General features: G+C 44.1%; 1 long non-coding RNA gene across 1 annotated transcript in view; it reads right to left on the reverse strand.

Annotated features, from left to right (window-relative positions):
- Positions 1-1,970: 1,970 nt before the first annotated feature.
- The window catches only part of LOC116854667, a 44,068-nt gene continuing 29,319 nt past the window's right edge, over positions 1,971-16,719 (reverse strand). Inside the window, exons 2-3 of the long non-coding RNA XR_004380201.1 lie at positions 2,628-2,739; positions 1,971-2,057 (exon numbers count right to left, since the gene is read on the reverse strand). This is a non-coding gene — a long non-coding RNA (uncharacterized LOC116854667). The remainder of the gene's footprint in view (positions 2,058-2,627; positions 2,740-16,719) is intronic.

The raw sequence follows: 16,719 nt of genomic DNA on the forward strand, positions 1-16,719 counted from the left end.
TTTTTTCCTTTGTCCTGGAAATATTTCCAGCTACTGTTCATTGGGCACTCTCTCCGTCGTCTGCACAAATGTCAAGGTTGGAGCTGTCATTCTCACCTCTTCCTTCTCTCGGTCAAGCTGCTGTCACAGTTAACTGCTTGATGGATCCTTGGGCCAAGGCTAGTGGAAGAGAACAGAAATTTGGGATGGAACAGTGCCTGTACCCACTGAGCTGTATGAGCATGAATGATTCTTTGCCAGTGTCTGTTTCCTTTTTTTTTTAAAAAGGGTGACAATATCTCTTCTTCATAGGTTTGTCATAATAAATGTGACATGCACATAGAAAGTGTTTAGCAGAATGCTAGTAAAGCCTCAAAAAGCATAGCCCCTCATGATCATTGTCCTCATCATGCCCCCCCAGAAATCCTGCAAGAATCTGTGACATGAATGGGGCCAGCACTGAGTGGAAGGCTACAGAGGAGGGGTCTGGCTGAGACAGACCTTGCAGCTGTTGAAGCCTGGGTGTTTTTCAGTTTTGGAGACCCGGTTCCAACTCCTCACTGCTCCCACCAACATCCCCTTTCAAGCTCAGATCCCTGCAGCCTTCAGAAATGCCTGTAAGATTTCTCTCCCTGGCTTGAAGTTCTGATAATTCTCTGACTTCATTGTCATTCCCAGCTAAGGGAGCGTCCCTTGGAGCCTGAAGGCTCACTCCTTAATCCCACGCAGGTGTCAGACAATACCCGATGGGCGGTGAACACTGTGCTCCTGTCTGGCTCCCTGCCGGCCCCACCTCAGCACCGGGAACAGCTGGGAGCTAGGCGCGAGGTGCGGGGGCGGACTGGAGCCTGAGATGCTAATCTGCCCAACTGAAGGTTTCACATCTGTCTTGGCACACACACATACAAAGGCACACGGAATCTACAGAGAGTCGGTTGCAGCCCTGAGCAGGTGGGGTCGTTCCCGGGGCGTGGAATACAGGTAGGGCTAGCTGCCTCCGCTGACAGAGCCGGCATGGCAAAGCCCACTGATGCCTTGGGCCACTCAACAGACTCCATGTGGGAAAGAATGGACAAGAAATTATTGAACAGAGCAGAGTCTTTGCAATCAGAGCTCTGTTTCAATGCCAGATCTTGTGCTTATTAATTATGTGACTCCAACCTCATTGCTTAATCTCTTGGAGGCCATTTTCTCATTTGCGAAGTGAGAAAAATAGGAGGACCTACAGTTGTTATGAATATTAAAAGAAACAATTTAATAAAGCTTTCATTACAGTCTTTGGGAACTTGTTAGTGCTTGATAATCATTAGCATCTAGTTTATGTACTCTGAAAACCTTCTGTATAATCCATTAAAAGCTGCTATGTGCTCTGAGAGGATACTAGATTGTGTGGTTGTATTTTATATCTTTTATTATTGCTTTTCTATGTCCTGTAAAAATTTTAAGATGAATGGGCATGATATTGTTTTGTTGTAAGAACATATCTAGCTTTTAAAGTATGAGTTTTGTCAGAGCCTACTACCTACTCAGTGCTGTTTCTTATTCTGAATGCATAACACTATGCAACATAGTCCCTGCTTTCAAAGGGCTTTCAATATAACTGGTGACACAGCATAAACAGAGATAAAATTAATATAAAAAATGCAATGAGTCTAAAATAAGGTGTAAAGCTAAATGCTAATGTGGGTGGCAGTGACCATAATCTCTGGGATTAGTCAGGAACAAGCTATCCAGGATGGGTAGAAGGGATGCCTCAGGTCTGCCTGGCCCCCTTCCAACATGGGAGCCAGAATCACTAAACCCTCAGGTTAATAAGGAAAAGCCATAGGTAATCCTTACACTGAGCCTGCTGAGCACCAGATACAAACTCAAGCACTGTACCTATGTTTTCATTTTAAACCATACAGTAACTAGAATCAGTTGGGCTATTATTATCCCTATTTTAAGGATGAACAAGTGGGGTACAGAGAAGCAAGGTAACTTACTTTAGGTCACACAGCCAGTAAAGTGACAGAGCTGGGTTTTGAACTCAGATGATCTTGTTCAAAAAGTTGCTTTTAATCACCATGATATACTTCCTTGCAGAAGGAAAGAAATCAGATTGTATTAGTTATGTGTCTAATAGCACATGCTATGACAAACAGCCCTAAATCTTTAGTAGTTGAATGTGACAGAAGTTTCTCTCCAGTCACAGAGTGTACAGGTGTTCAGCAGGCCTTCTTCCAGAAATACAGTGATTCAAGGCCCAAGCTCTTCCTGTCCTGTGACTCCTTAATTCCCTAGGGCCACAGGTTCCTCTTTAGAATCTGTCCTGGAGAGAGCCTCTCCACAGAGAAGGGCATACAACCAGCCTAGAAGTGGCTTCACTCATTCCTACTGACATTCAGTGTTCAGCCATACAGCCATTCCTAGCTGCAAGGAAGTCTGGATAACGTAGTCTGGTCAACTGTCCAGGAAGAACATGGGTATGAGTGAGCACCCACAACCTCTGCCACACAATGGAAGACTTAAAACATTCATCCAAGTGCAAAAAGAATACAGACTAGAGAGACAGCTCCAAAGGCCAACCCCAAATGCACAGCTGTAGGGTCCAGGATCCAAACTACTGCAAAACAGCCTTGGTCCTAACTCTAGAAGTCCAGAAGTACCTGTATGACCAGCTGTGCAGACAGGACCCAGCAATCTGAAGTGGAAGACTCCATGCAGTGACTAAGTGCTTAGGAACACCACAAGCAGAGGCTCTTCCTCCACCAGTCTTCCCTGAAAAGACAAAAACAAAAACAAAAATTGACCAGATGCAGCAAGATCTCTGCCAATGAGTCAGTGAGTTGAAGGGCCTTGTCTGGAGCTTGGCAGGACACCAGGGCCCTGCCAAGAGGCTTAACTATAGTACAGTCTGGAAAATGGCTGGATTCAGAATGGGGCTCAGGTCTAGAAAGGGACCAGGATGCCAGGCAAGAGGGATTTGATAATGTCCTGAGATTGAATCACTCTAGAGGTAGAGAGACAGGGAAGGGATGAGGAGAGAAAGCAGAGAGAATTGTCAGCTGGCATTTGAGTGTTCACCCAGAGATCATCTCAGCATGTTGTGGGTTTTGAGCAGGACAGCCTTGAGAAGCAGGACTAGACCACAGACACCTTGAACTGAGAACATGCAAGACTTCTCCCCATCCCATAGTCCATGTACTTCATGGCCATCCACCAAGCTACCAGAATGAGAGGGTAGGCATCTCTGTTGAACCTCCACTCGGGGGATCTGAATTATCTCTCAGATACAGCCCACCAGTCTGCCCATCCCCCACATCCCCGCTGTAGTTCAGACAACCCCTTCCTGCCTGTACTAACAGATCTACAACTTGACTCCAGTTTTCCCTGCTTCTGGTGTTCAGTTCACTCTCCAACAAATTTTTATGGAACTCTGAAGCAGATACGAGGCTATTTGCCTTCCCAGTATCCTTCTCATCTTCTTCCTATCAACTGCATCCCAATTTGTTCAGGAAAGTAATATGCACAGTTAAAAAAACCCCAAAAAACTAACATTCCCAGGTTTCCTTCTTTGCAACTAGAGGTAACTGTGTGACACAATTCTGGCCAGTGAGAAGTAGGCAGCACTCTCTGGGAAGAGTTTCTTTCCTTGAATGGGGAAAAAAAGAAGTCTTCTACCAAAAAAAAAAAAAAAACAAAAAACTTTTTTCATTTCCTTTGGCCCTTCCTCTCCTTTCTGCCTAGCAAGTGGACATGATGCTTAGAGATCTGCACCTTCTTAGTGACATAAGGAAGGAGACCATACGCTAAGGGTGATGCAGCTGGACACTGGAGGAACCAGGGCCCTGATGATTTTCTCAAGCAACTGCATACTCCTTGTGTTGCCTACTTCTGCACATTTGGTTGGGGCGGTGGGGCAGGGGGAAGGTATTAGCTTCCTATTGCTGCTGTAATAAATTACCATGACCTTAGTGACTTAAAATAGCACAAATGTATTCTTACATACTCCTGGAGGGGAGAGGTCTAAAATAAGTCTCAAGTAGCTAAAGGCAAGGTGTTGGAAGGGCACGTTCTCTCCATTAGCCTTGTCAGCTTCCCATGGCCACCTGTGCTCCCCAGCTGGTGCCGTTGGCCCTTCCTCCATCCGCAGTGCCATACTGCCTCCTGCATTACCCTATGTTCTCTCTCACTCCTGCTCCTCCCTCTTTAAGGATGCTTATGTGTCCCTAACGACATCAGGGCACATCAGGATACATTAGGGACCTCGGCATAATTTGGGATAACCTCCTGATCTCAAGAGCCTTAACTTCATCATATCTGAAAAGTTTCCTTTGCCATTTAAGGTAACGTATTCCAAGGTTATGGGATTAGGATGAAGACATCTTTGAGGGCCATTATTCAACCAACCACAGGAGGAGAAATAAACTCTTGTGTAAACTATTTGACAAGTTACAACTAACGGCAATTCAAGCTCATAAGCGCACCTAGTGGGTCCCAGACACTGGGCTTGGTGCTGGAGATACTCCAGCCGGCCGAGTACCTATCCCCAGCTGAGAGTCTGTCCTGTTATGTTTGCAGCTATTTATTTGCTTATTTTGTGGCCTTGGGAGGCTGTGAACTCCAGAGGGCAGGAAATGTGCAACTCATGCTTTTCTGTCACCCCAGCACCAACCCACAGCCTGACCCATTGTGATGCTCAGAAAACGTTGGTTCAAAAAAATGGACTCAGCAATTTGGTGATCACTGCTTGGCCACCAACTCCTAAACACAGGTCAGGAGTTCATTCTAAGCATCCAGACTGAATAGGAGCATGGAGACAACTGATTGACACTCTGATCCAGCAGTCCCCAAAAAGTGGTTCCAGGGAACAGGCACTGCATGAAAACAAGAGGGGTCAGTGGTGGCGAGGCTGAAACAAGTCCATTTAGCAAGCCCATACACGCCTGCCTCTTAAAGTTCCAAAAACTCTATGATGCCACAATGAAGAAGCTTGTTTAATGCAGTATTTCCCAAGCTCATCTGACCATGCTATTCATTTCTCATGGAACACTTATTAATCTCCCACAGAGCTACAGTTCCATGAAATGCTCATGGGGGAACACAGCTCAACCCTTCCCAGGACTTCCTTGGGAACTAGGGCAGTCCACTGCTAGCGGGTGGGCTCAGCAGTGATCAGACTAAGCAAGAGCAGGGCTGCACAACATGAGAGCTCAGGAAGGGCTTTGGGCTGAAGCTGGACCTCATGGACAATGGCATTTGTCCTGGGAGAGGGGAAGGTGGAGCATTCTCCACTTACCTTGCAAGGCTGCCTGGCTTCTTTTGAATGACCCAGGCTCAGAGTCAATGGGTGCAGAGGAAGAGTGTAAATGGCATCACCCAAAGGCTTCTTTCTGGAGGGCCCCAGGCTGAGCAAACCCCAGTCATGGCCTGATCCCAAGCCAGGTGACCATTTCCTGGCTACCTCTGGCTGAATGGCAGCCAGAGTGTGAAGACTTGATCCTCTTCCCCACAGCAGCAGCCCTAGACAGGGACTCCCTCTGCTCGGTCACAGGAACCCACACGGTCTTAGCCCCTCTGCATACTGCTCCATCTGCACCAAGAACTATTGCTCTTGCTCCTACTGAGCAGCATCGACCCCCAGGTTCAGGGAACCTCAGTCTCAAACCTCTTCTGATCCCCTGCCTCAAGGCTTGGTATACATTGTATAACATGCATCCACAGAACAGGGCTGAACATGATGTTGAAGATCCTCTGTTCTGTGGTTTTCAAATTGAAATCCTCAGTTCAACTTGCTCAATTTCAAGTGGAAATCCAGAAGTTCATCAGGGATGCCCAGGCGCCTGCTCTTAAGGACATGGGACAGCTTTCACCTTTCTCATATTAAAGTCATTTCCAAGAATTCACTTATATTCCTTACAAATAATTGTTGTAAAATTTTGAGCCCCATTTTCTAGGTCGAGATCTTCATAGTGCACTGGGAAAAACTGAGGACCAGAGAAGGAGACTGCAAAACAAATAAAAGGCTATTTGGATGGAGAATCCAGGCCCCTTGGCTCCTGACTGAGCATTGTATCTGTCACACTGGGCTGATCCTGGCATGGGTGGCACCAGACCAGAAGAGAGCACTGGATGCAAAAATCTTCATGAGACCTTCCCCCCGCAAGTTTACAACAGTTAATAGAAACTGTGATAGAAAACAGACTTCTAAAAATAAATTTGGGTTACAATAAGAAGAATGCCTTTTTTAAGGACGCCCTGCCCCCCACCCGGGACTTCCATCTGGTTAGTTAATGACTCTATTATCCATCTATTTTGAAGGTTCCACTCGCTATAAAATGGACTCACACACACACATAGGGCTTCCTTCCCTTCCCCCGCCCTATCCATTCTCTCTTCTTGCCAGCTTACAGGACATTATTTAACATCATCACTCTAGTCAAGACAAGTGTTCTTAATCCTGAGCAAGCTTAGAGAAGACATGTACACAACTATTTCAAAAAAATTAAGCACCCCTCACCTTCCACAAACACTAGATCTCAGCCCAAATCTACTTCCTCATGACCCAGCCCATCTCCCTATGCCACTGTCCCCAGCCCAGGATAAAGCAAGGAATGGGATTTTCTTTGCTTTTCAAAGACATTTGAAGAGAAGCATCTCTAGAAGTTTAAAGCACAGAAATCCTCTCTCAGTTTGAGGATTTGCATCTGAAAAGACTGTGTGAAATATAAATAGATAACAGGACCCACCCATCAAGTTCAATGGAACATGAGCTTTCTCCTCTATCTTCCCTACACTCTTTTCTTGTTGATGACTCTTATTGGGGGCACAAAGTAACCACTTAATTTCAGGAAAGTATGCTCTCTGTGAGACTGGAATTAGGATCATAATAATAAATGAAGAGCTAAAGCTCAGAATGATTAAGTAACTTGCTTAAGGTCACAAAGCAAGTAAGTGGTAGAGCCCAAGCCCAGACCCAGGTTCCAGACTCTAATGCTCCTATTTTCTCCACTGGGGCCTTAGTCCCTGTGACATACTGACAACACGAGCTCATATTTATTGAGGTCTTACCATGTGCTGGGCTCTGTGCAAAACTTCCATCTTTGAAGAAGTAGTGAAGTAGACCCACTCCTGCAGGAGTGGCCTTGGGATTTTAAACCTCTCTCCTCCAACTGAGACAAAAAGAAAAAAAAGAAAAAAATAATTGTCACCTCTGGAACTTACAATTGAATGGCATAAAACCATTGGACTCTGATAACTAACCGAATGATCATCTTTGCAATCTGACCCCCTTCGTTTGGAAAACAGAAGCATGATACTCCTAACTTTTTGGATGTCTCTTCACATCGTCACCTTCTATGCTCTTGGTAGGTCTCAGAAATAAATGGCAATGACATTTGGATATCACCTGTCTGAATATTGGATGTGGAGTTATCCCAGATATCACCTATGGCAATAGGACACGTTGGATGTTTTAGAAGGTTTCCAGACTTGGCATTTGTCTTTTATTCACATAAGTGGTTTGTCAAATCCTATGGTTACCATATATATAAAACTCACATGGCTGGCCATGATCCCAGAGACAGGCATGCACCCTCTCTCAGTTTAATAGGTGGGTTTGGGGAATCAAAGATCCCAAAGATTGAAGAGTCATCTGTGTTTTGCAGGCAAATAACTACTTAACCACTCCTCTATTGCCTGAGGAGAGAATCCTAACCTATACATGTTTTCCAAAGGAATTTGGTTTCCCAGTTGGTTGTAAATATCACTCATTTCCAAACTGGGCATGTTTTGGCATTTGACATATCACTGCAGATAGAACACATGACAAAGGGTGGTTTTGCGCCAGAGCAACATGGTGGGGAAGCTGAGGATAACCAAAGTTCTCTCATCTAAAAACATTCCTCCAGGGGTGCCTGGGTAGCTCAGTCATTAAGCATCTGCCTTTGGCTCAGGTCATGATCCCAGGGTCCTGGGATCTAGCCTCGCACTGGGCTCCCTGTTTAGCAGGAAACCTGCTTCTCCTTCTGCCCCTCCCTCTGCTTGTGTTTGTTCCCTCTTTTGCTGTCTCCCTCTGTCAAATAAATAAATAAAATCTTAAAAATAAATAAATAAACAAACAAATAAAAACATCCCTCTACCACTATGCCCATGCTGCTACTTTAATTGCCAAAAATATCATGACCATTAATGCCCAGGCCCTTTCCCTGGGGTTTGAACCACTCCACTGTGTCCACCTCGGGCTTCAGGACCCAGAGGAGCCACTTGGAGGGCAAACAGTTTATAAAGAGACTTGAGGCCCAGCTGATCAAAAAACACAAGAATTAACTGAAGGATCAGAAGAGGAGAAGCAACTGTGCCTTCAGTGTTTCTCTAGGGTTAATTCTACTACAGAAAGTGCTAGAACTCTGTTCCCCTACACAGTTCCTCAAACTTTTGGGGAATCACTAAAGCACCTTGGCCAGCCCATGAACAAGCCCCTCCTCACACTTTAGCTTCCTCTCCATCAGGATTGTTTCCCGTCCCAGCCTCTGCTGCTCACAAAACCACCCTGTGTACCCTGGCACCAGGGCCTTGGTCCCCGAGCATTGTCAGAGTCTCTTGAAATGACTCCGTCTACTTTATTCTCAGCCCTCATGCTCTGAGGACACAATCAGGAGCCTTCCAGTGTTGGGTGAGATCAAGCCTCACACATGGGCTGTACTAAATGTTACCCACTCTCTTTGACGGTTCCGTGGCCCCCAAAACAAACCTCTGCACCTCTACTCTTTCCTGAAGGTGAATTCCAACCCAGAAAATTTCTTGGTTCCCCAAAAAACCGACCCTACCCTCCTCCCACACTCATCCAATTAATGTTTTCATTACTTAATGCAATCTCCGTAGCAATCAACAAGTGGTAGATTTTCCCCATATTAAGCCATCACTTACATCCTTGGTGTTCCTCCAAGACACATCAGCCTTGGGGCAAAATGGCACAGAGTTAGTAGGAAAAAACTATCTCTCTGATTCTAGCCCCGCCCCTTTTGCAAGATCTCAGATGTTCCTGAGAGTTCCCCTTGCAAAGGGGCCACCTCCTCCATGCTCACAGACTTGCTTCACCCTTTTCTGATTACCAATACCGGACAAATCGGCTTATCACTTCCACTTCCAATGACATCTTTAACTCCTGCTTTCCGTGTCCACCCAAGTTATTAATGCCCGTGATGGCCCCTAGATTTGCCAATGAGTCACAATGTCAGCCATCACAACCAAACTAGCAAGGATTTTTAGGGTTGCCAGTAACAGGCACCCAGGTCAATGTGAATAATGCACAAGAGGGAATGTATTTCCCAGGACTGGAAAAAATCAAGTTAGTCCAGTATTTGGGAATCCCAGTCTCCCTTCTCCCACTCCTCTCCTCCACTCACCCCTGTGCTAGCTTCATTTCCAAACAGGCTCCCTCCTTGCCATGGCAAAATTGGTCACTGTGACTGTTGGCTCCAGATGTACAGCTATGCACAGCAGGAAGGAGAATACAAACCTTTTCATTCAGAACCTCCAAAGTCAAAGACCTGGCAAGACCTCTGATTGCCCCATCTGGGTAACTGCTTTCCCTGAATCATACCCTGTGACCAAAGGCATATAAACGTCTGTTGGCCAAAGTCACAGGCCCAGTCCCGTGTGGGAGAGTATTAGCTTCAGCTGAACTGAGTGGAAGAGGGTCCCCAGAGGAAAGAAAGATTTTTATCATCAAAATAAGGGAAAGAGTTCCAAAAGGCTAAAGCAACAGAAACCCAAATAGACTTTATTCCAAGAACTTAAAATCTCTCCTAGCTCTTTCAGGTTTGTGCAAGAACTGGGGTAAAACCTGGTCTGCAAGCCAGCAGTGAGAACCAATGTGGCATTGAATCAGTGGACCTCAGTGTGGGAATCTGAGATCTGAAGTCAAGAGAAAGTAGGGAGAGCTGTTGATTCCCTGTTGACTAGCCAAGTGCCTTGCTCTGGGTGGGCCTCCTGAGCAGCTTGGCCTCACTCCCTGTCCCTAACTCACGGCCCCTGAGCCCACCCAAATTTCATTATTGCCCCAGGATCAAACTTCAGCAAAAGACACAAGAATCTTATCTCCATGCCGCTCTTTTCAAATGTGCCCAGATACAAGCATTTTAGCAGTTGAAAAGCAGATCCTTGCAACCATGAAGATAGGAGCAGCTTGGGAATAAAGGCAACAGAACGCTGAGAGATGGAAACAGACTCTGGTTATATCATTCAAGGCCAAATTCCTGTCCCACCCACAGCCAGCACCTTCCTGTGATTCGTTCCCTTGCAAAAGTTATCCAGTTCCCCTTTCTGCATACACAATAATGGGCTGAATTTTTCTATCACTTAGAATCAAAAGAATCCTAAGCAAAAGAAACAGGGAGTACCTTTCCTGAGCACTATCCTGAGAAATGTGATGACACATTTGTGGTTTAGTGAGAACACTCAACAGGTTAGAAATGTCTGTCCTTGGTGTGAGTCCCCACTGCAACAGGGAATGTTGGCACTGATGCTACATACTTGAGGAAATAAATAAATCCAAATCTGGATGGCACTAAATACCCTGTCTTGGGTTCCACAGATTACCTATCATTGATTAGATCCCAATCTCCATTCACCGGGGAAAAAACAGTCTAGAAACCCATCCAACATCCATTGCCCAGCAAGATGGAGTTGGCCAATTTTCATCCACCAGCATATCAGGGAACCAGGGCAGTGAGATTTCATCTGATTTGCCAAGTAGCAGATCCCTGAACATTAATGTGCTGATCAGCTTTCGAAGAACCAACCAAGCATCAAGCCAAAATAAGGAGTCTTACAAGGGCTTCTATGAAATCGTTATCTTTCTGATTAGTATTCAGTTTCATTTTAAGGATTAATTTTCTCAGTACAAGGTGAGCACTGGTAATGATATGAATTTACATACCCAATGAGCAGCTTTGTATTAAGCTAAATACCTGGAGCTTTCATGAATTTGTGAAACCCAAATCTCCCAAAAGAATAATTGAGGTCTTACTTGCAGCTTAGAAGATAAAGCCCTTTAAAGGCAAAACTCCTTGGAGTTTTTGAAGACCTCAGACCTATTCACCTTTGAGTTTGGGTGTGGCTCACCTTTGGGGTTTGAAGAATCTGAGCCAAATTAGTATAACTGTAGAACCAGAGCCTCTTCATCACTGCTGTCTCTCTCCTGCCTAACACAGTTTCTGCAACAAACTAGAAAGCCATGAAAATATTTTTAGTTGTTTTTTTTTTCCTTTCTCTCTATAAGAAACCCTAAAGTTAAATTGGTCTATTCCCTGTCATTCAGGCCAATCCCATTTCTTAGCCTTCAGAAAACTAAATCCAAACAACAAAAGGAATTCTTTAGATCATAAAAACAAATGGCCCAGAGATGAGTGAAGCTTGAGGCAAAGCTTGATCCAGCGCCCATATTCTGAGATCAGGACTTGATTTCTTCCTGTCTATTTTTAAGCTTAATTTAATCTACTTTCTTTGATGTTGGCTCCATTCTGAAGCAGTCTCTCCTTTCATTGTATCAAGATGACTGGCAATCACTTTCAGAGCTACTGATTCTTTACTGACACCCAGCAGAAATAGAGTCTGTAGCTCAGAATCCCCAGCAAAAGTTGTGAGGTTTTTTTGTTTTTTGTTTTTTGGTTTTTTGGGTTTTTTTTGTTGTTGTTGTTGGACAGCCTTAGATCCTAAGCCCATTTCTGAGCCAGTCATGATGAGAAAGGAGGATGGAGTGTGCTGATTGGCCCAAGCCAGAGTCCATCCTTAGAGTTAGGAAAAATATCAGTCCTACCCAGACCACATGGCTGGAGAACTTGGAGTAGAGAAGGTAGGAGAAATGGGGCATGGTGGATGGTAATCCCCAAACTTCCATTACAATGCTCATGGTTCACCTGAAGCAACAGAAAACCAGAGAGGTTACCTGACTCAGAATCACATAATGAGCTAAGTGGGAGAGGGAGAAACTAGACCTCAAACCCAATGTCCTAAAAAGCCTTGTGCTTTTCTATGTTAAACTTAACTCACAACCAAAACTGCACAAGTGCCACTGTGTCTTTTCATACTTCCAAAGTTTCTGGAGAAAAAAAGAAAAAAAAAGACACAGAAATACTCTATAGATATGTGGAGGAAAGTAAATTACTTGTAGCGGCCCTCCATTCCTTAGGAGCAGGCTCCATGATTTTCAAGAACAAACAAAGAAAGAAAAGCCCAAGAACCCAATACATAGACTAACTGGGCCATCCCAGCCAGACAGAGCAACCCAGGATGCTGGGCATAGGGAACAAAAGAGAAAGTTCTGCTTGGGCCTGGGGCAGCTTCCAGATTTGAGGGAGGAGGCTGAGGGCCAGGATTGCCTTTTCTCTGTTCCCAATCCTCTGCTAGGCCATTTGCATTTCACTGTGGTCCTGGATGATTTAAGGAGCCCAGTGAAAGCCCTTGGATGTGGTTAGGACGTTCATGCTCCAGTGATAAATAATGTGACCAATGTGTATGGCCCAGAGTCACTGCATTATCAAAGGGCTCCATGGAAACGCAGGAAATGCCAGGGCTTCTTTTCCTGCTTCTGCTTGTTTTCTTCCTTTATTTATTTAATCTACTTGATGAATTGATTTCTTGTCCCTTTCCAAGTGTTTAATACTATCCTAGGAACTGACAGTCTTCCCGTTGTTGGCATGTGATCTCTTCTATCCTGCAGTCCAACCAGAGCTTTGATCAGAGGTCAGAGTTGAAAGAAAAGGATGAGAGAGACCAGGCCCCTTGCCCGTCCTTCTCCCTCTGCCACCCTTTCCAGACACTTCTTCTTTCTTTCTTTCTTTTTCAAAAGAAATCTCCAGTTGACTTCAAAGACAGCTCTGCATCCAGAGAGATAATACTGGTAGGGAGGAGGGGTGAAAGGGGGAGTACTGAGAGGAAGTGGTGGGGTCTCTGGGCAGGGAGGGATGGTGGGGCAGATGGGAACCAGTCCCCTGTTTTAGTGCAGCTTGTCCTGTGGGGCCAGCCCTGGTCTGGAGGACTTAGGCCTGCATTTGGCAAGAGGTATGATAGTAAGAACTCAGAATTTTGGACTTGTCTTCGCTGGCAGAGAAGTCATATTTGGACAGGGCAGAAGGGAAAGACTACTGGTTGTTTCTGGAACAGCTTCTTAGATGTACCCCTATTTCTCCCATGGGGTTAAGAACTGGAGCTTGGAGTCTGGGTTCAGGTTCCTGCTCTGCACACTTCAGGTATGTTCAGTCAGGCAAACTTTTCACCTCTCTAAGCCCCTCTGCCTTCTCAGCTCAGCTCAGCCCTTAAATGAGAATATTTCCCTTCTCCTTCCACCACAATCATGGCAAGCCAACAGGATTGGGAAGGGTGAACTGAGCATGTCCTGCTCAAGGCCAGGACTGGCCCCCATCAGGACTGAGCACTTCACCTGCCCCCAGTGCAGACAGGGAAATAAGGCAAGACAAGCTCAAAGGCCTGATGTTTTCTAAGTCATAAGTTGTTGGAGGTGGGGGGGCAGGTGTGTGTGTATGTGCAGGAATTAGGAGGAAGCAGTTTGCCAAGGCACAGTCACACATAGGTGTGGTCTATGTGTGGCCCAAAGATCAGAGCAGTGGCTTTCAGGTGTCACATTTGAATGTTCACTAACCCTTCTCTATCACCAGGAACCAGATAAAAAGTATGCCTGCCTAGCAACACAGGGGAATAGGCCACCAGCTCCCCAACTACTACCAGGAACCCAAGACAATATCAGAGGAAGGAGGACACCTCTTTATAGAGAACAGATGCCAAGGTCTATTTCCCTGGGTGTCTTCCCGCCCCACTGTAGCTAAAGCTATTTCTATGATCAGAGAGAACATTGCTAGTGTCCGGGATGCAGAGATCACAATCTTCTTGCCTCCTATAGTTGTTAGGATCCCATAAGTTAATATGTATGGTGGGCTCTTAGACAATGGACAGCAAAGAGTGCCTAATCCAGAGATGGCAGCCTTCATGAGCATTTCAACAACATATCGTGTGCTTCATTTAGATTGTAAATTCCATCAGCCCTTCCTCTTTTCAAGATGTAAACACCAAAATGCAACTCAGACTCCCTCATTTTGTGTGGTGGCTTTTCAGGCACTAAACCTGATAATGTTTTCTTTTCCACTGTCCCATCATCACAGAACTTGACTTTCTGACATCATAAAAGCCCTCTTCACCAGGACAACCAATTAGGCATCAATTCATGGAGGAGCCCATTACTCAAAGGCTCATTTTTTCTACTTGTCTTCTGAGAGCCATGATGGTTGCTTTCCAGAGACACATAGACTCTATCTGTGTCAGGCTTTCCAACAGAATGGTTTACATACATCTCCGTAGGGGCACCTTGCCCACTTTGATTCAGTATTGTCTCAATCATGTTCCAGCTTCTTTCTGCCATTTGTCACACACCTGGAGCCTTTGTGTCCTCCCTCTATGCTGTCATCGTGTGGTTACTCAGCAATTGCCAGCTGGTTTTTCATATAAGCCCAAAAAAAAACATCATTAGGAATGGTAAGCCTATAGCCAAATCCATTGCTTAATGGTCTGCTAAGCCAAATGGGAATACATTGGAGGTATCTGAGCCGAAAGCCTCTCTACTAGCAAGGAACATGAAGTTGACTCTTTGAACATGAGAAATGGTAGGGTTACCCTTGTTGCATTACAGAGAGTTTTTCCCTAAATAAAGTCGCTTATAGAAACGTACCATATCTATTAGGTCTTCTTGCAAATATGCTCTAGAAGGAAGACCATTTTGTTTTCTACAAAATAAAGTGATTGTATTATCAACTTTCATTAAAATTCCTGTTCCTGATAGAAACATTGCTTTGGTAAGCAGCTCTATTTCTTCTTCATGGGGCTGCATGGAGAAAATGGTTCAATATCCTTTTCCTTAGGGCTACTCTTTTTCCTCATCCTACCGTTTTACCTCTAAATTCTCAACTGACAACCTTCCCATCACCATCCACCCCTACTTCCACTGCCTTCTCACACCTAGCTTCACTCTCATACAATCCCATGCATATATAAGCACAAAAACCAAATCACCTATAAGGGTAAAATTCAGGCTGACATCAAACATCACAACAGCATAAGACAGAAGATCACAAATATCAAGGAAATAAAGAGTCACCCTAGAACTTTACATGTGAGGAAGTTGTCCTTCAAATTCAAAAGGAATAGCCAAGAAAAAAACATTAAAAAAATAGAAAAATAACTTAATGTGCCCATTGAAAAAAATCTTAATTTGTCTATCAAATCCAGGAAACCAAAAAAATGAATGAAAATAAAGAACTCAGAAAAAGAAAAATCTAATTTTAAAATTCATTAAAAAGAATAAGTGATAAACACTGACATATCAAAATATGAAGTTCATGCTACTGAGATACAGTAATTGCAATTTAAATATAAGATGTAAAAAAAAAAAAAGGTAAGCAAAACATAAAAATTATCCTGTAACGGGGGTGCCTAGGTGGCTCAGTCCAAGTGTCTGTCTTTGGCTCAGGTCATGATCCTAGGGTCCTGGGATCGAGCCCCATGTCAGGCACCCTGCTCAGGGTGCATACCCCTCTCCCTCTGCTCCTCCCCCTGTATGTGCTCTCTCCCTCTGGATCTCTCTCATATAAAAAAAAGTAAGGTCAAAATTATCATGTAACTAATGAAGGCAAAGGATGAAACTTGTAATTTCCAACGGTGCCATATTAGGGACTTTGTAGATTTGTCTACATTTAAAACACATGTTCAAAAAGTCTAGCAACCCCAACTAGCCAGGTTTTTTTTATAATCATTATGTTTTACCTTTGGTAGTCTCTTTAAAGAACTTGGTCACTAGTTGTCAGTAAATGTTTGCATGCAGTTTTAGTAATTTCCTCAGTCTCCTTACTTCTGTGAAATTATTCTGTGAATTACAAATTATGTAATTTACTACTTTTTGTTTTTGAAGACACACATAGAGTGTTCCTATTTTTTCTCTTCTTTGATCTATAGATAGAAGGAGAGAGAGGATGGAAGTATGATCACAAACATTGAAGGCAGTTATTTCCATGGAGAGAGGCTGGACACCATCTTTAGCTTTCTTCTTTGCATTTTGCTGTGTTGAGTGACTTATTTTCATCATTATCATGTATAATTTTACAAAAACAGTGTTACTCAAGAAAATTCAAGTGCTGGATTGGAACTAAAAAAGAATAGCAGGTATCTTCTCCTAGGCTTCTCAGACTCCTTTCTGATAGGCTGGAAGCACCAGGAGAGAATGAACATGATTATCAAGGTGAGGAATGTTCCATCTATGCATTGTCTCTGGAACTATTTTCTATCTGCACCTAGGATAGATTTCCTAAAAACTCAACTCATCAAGTCCCCCTTGGAAAAACCAATAGGTTCCAGAAAAATGAATGTCTAATGTAGAATGCAGGAATCTAGAATGAACATAAATATCCCTTCAAAGATGGAGGGAATGGAATGATTTCTTTTTCCTCATCTGGGATCCCTCCTTCCAAGTCAACCATCTAGGGAACAAGGCAAAAATACTGATGAGTACTTTTCAACCCTAAGGCCCAAATTCTTTATTTCTGAATTACTTTAGAACTTTAAGAAAAAGATTCTAGAGGAAGCCAATAAAAGCAAAAGAAAACCTGTTCCAAACAAAATTCAGTGACACTAAAGGTCTTTAGGCCTCACCATATTTGGGGCTCAGCAGAATGGTGAAATTGGAGCTTTGCA

The sequence above is a fragment of the Lontra canadensis genome, unplaced genomic scaffold, assembly GCF_010015895.1.
Source record: "Lontra canadensis isolate GAN:19392208 unplaced genomic scaffold, GSC_riverotter_1.0 scaffold93, whole genome shotgun sequence".
Lineage (NCBI taxonomy): Eukaryota > Metazoa > Chordata > Mammalia > Carnivora > Mustelidae > Lontra > Lontra canadensis.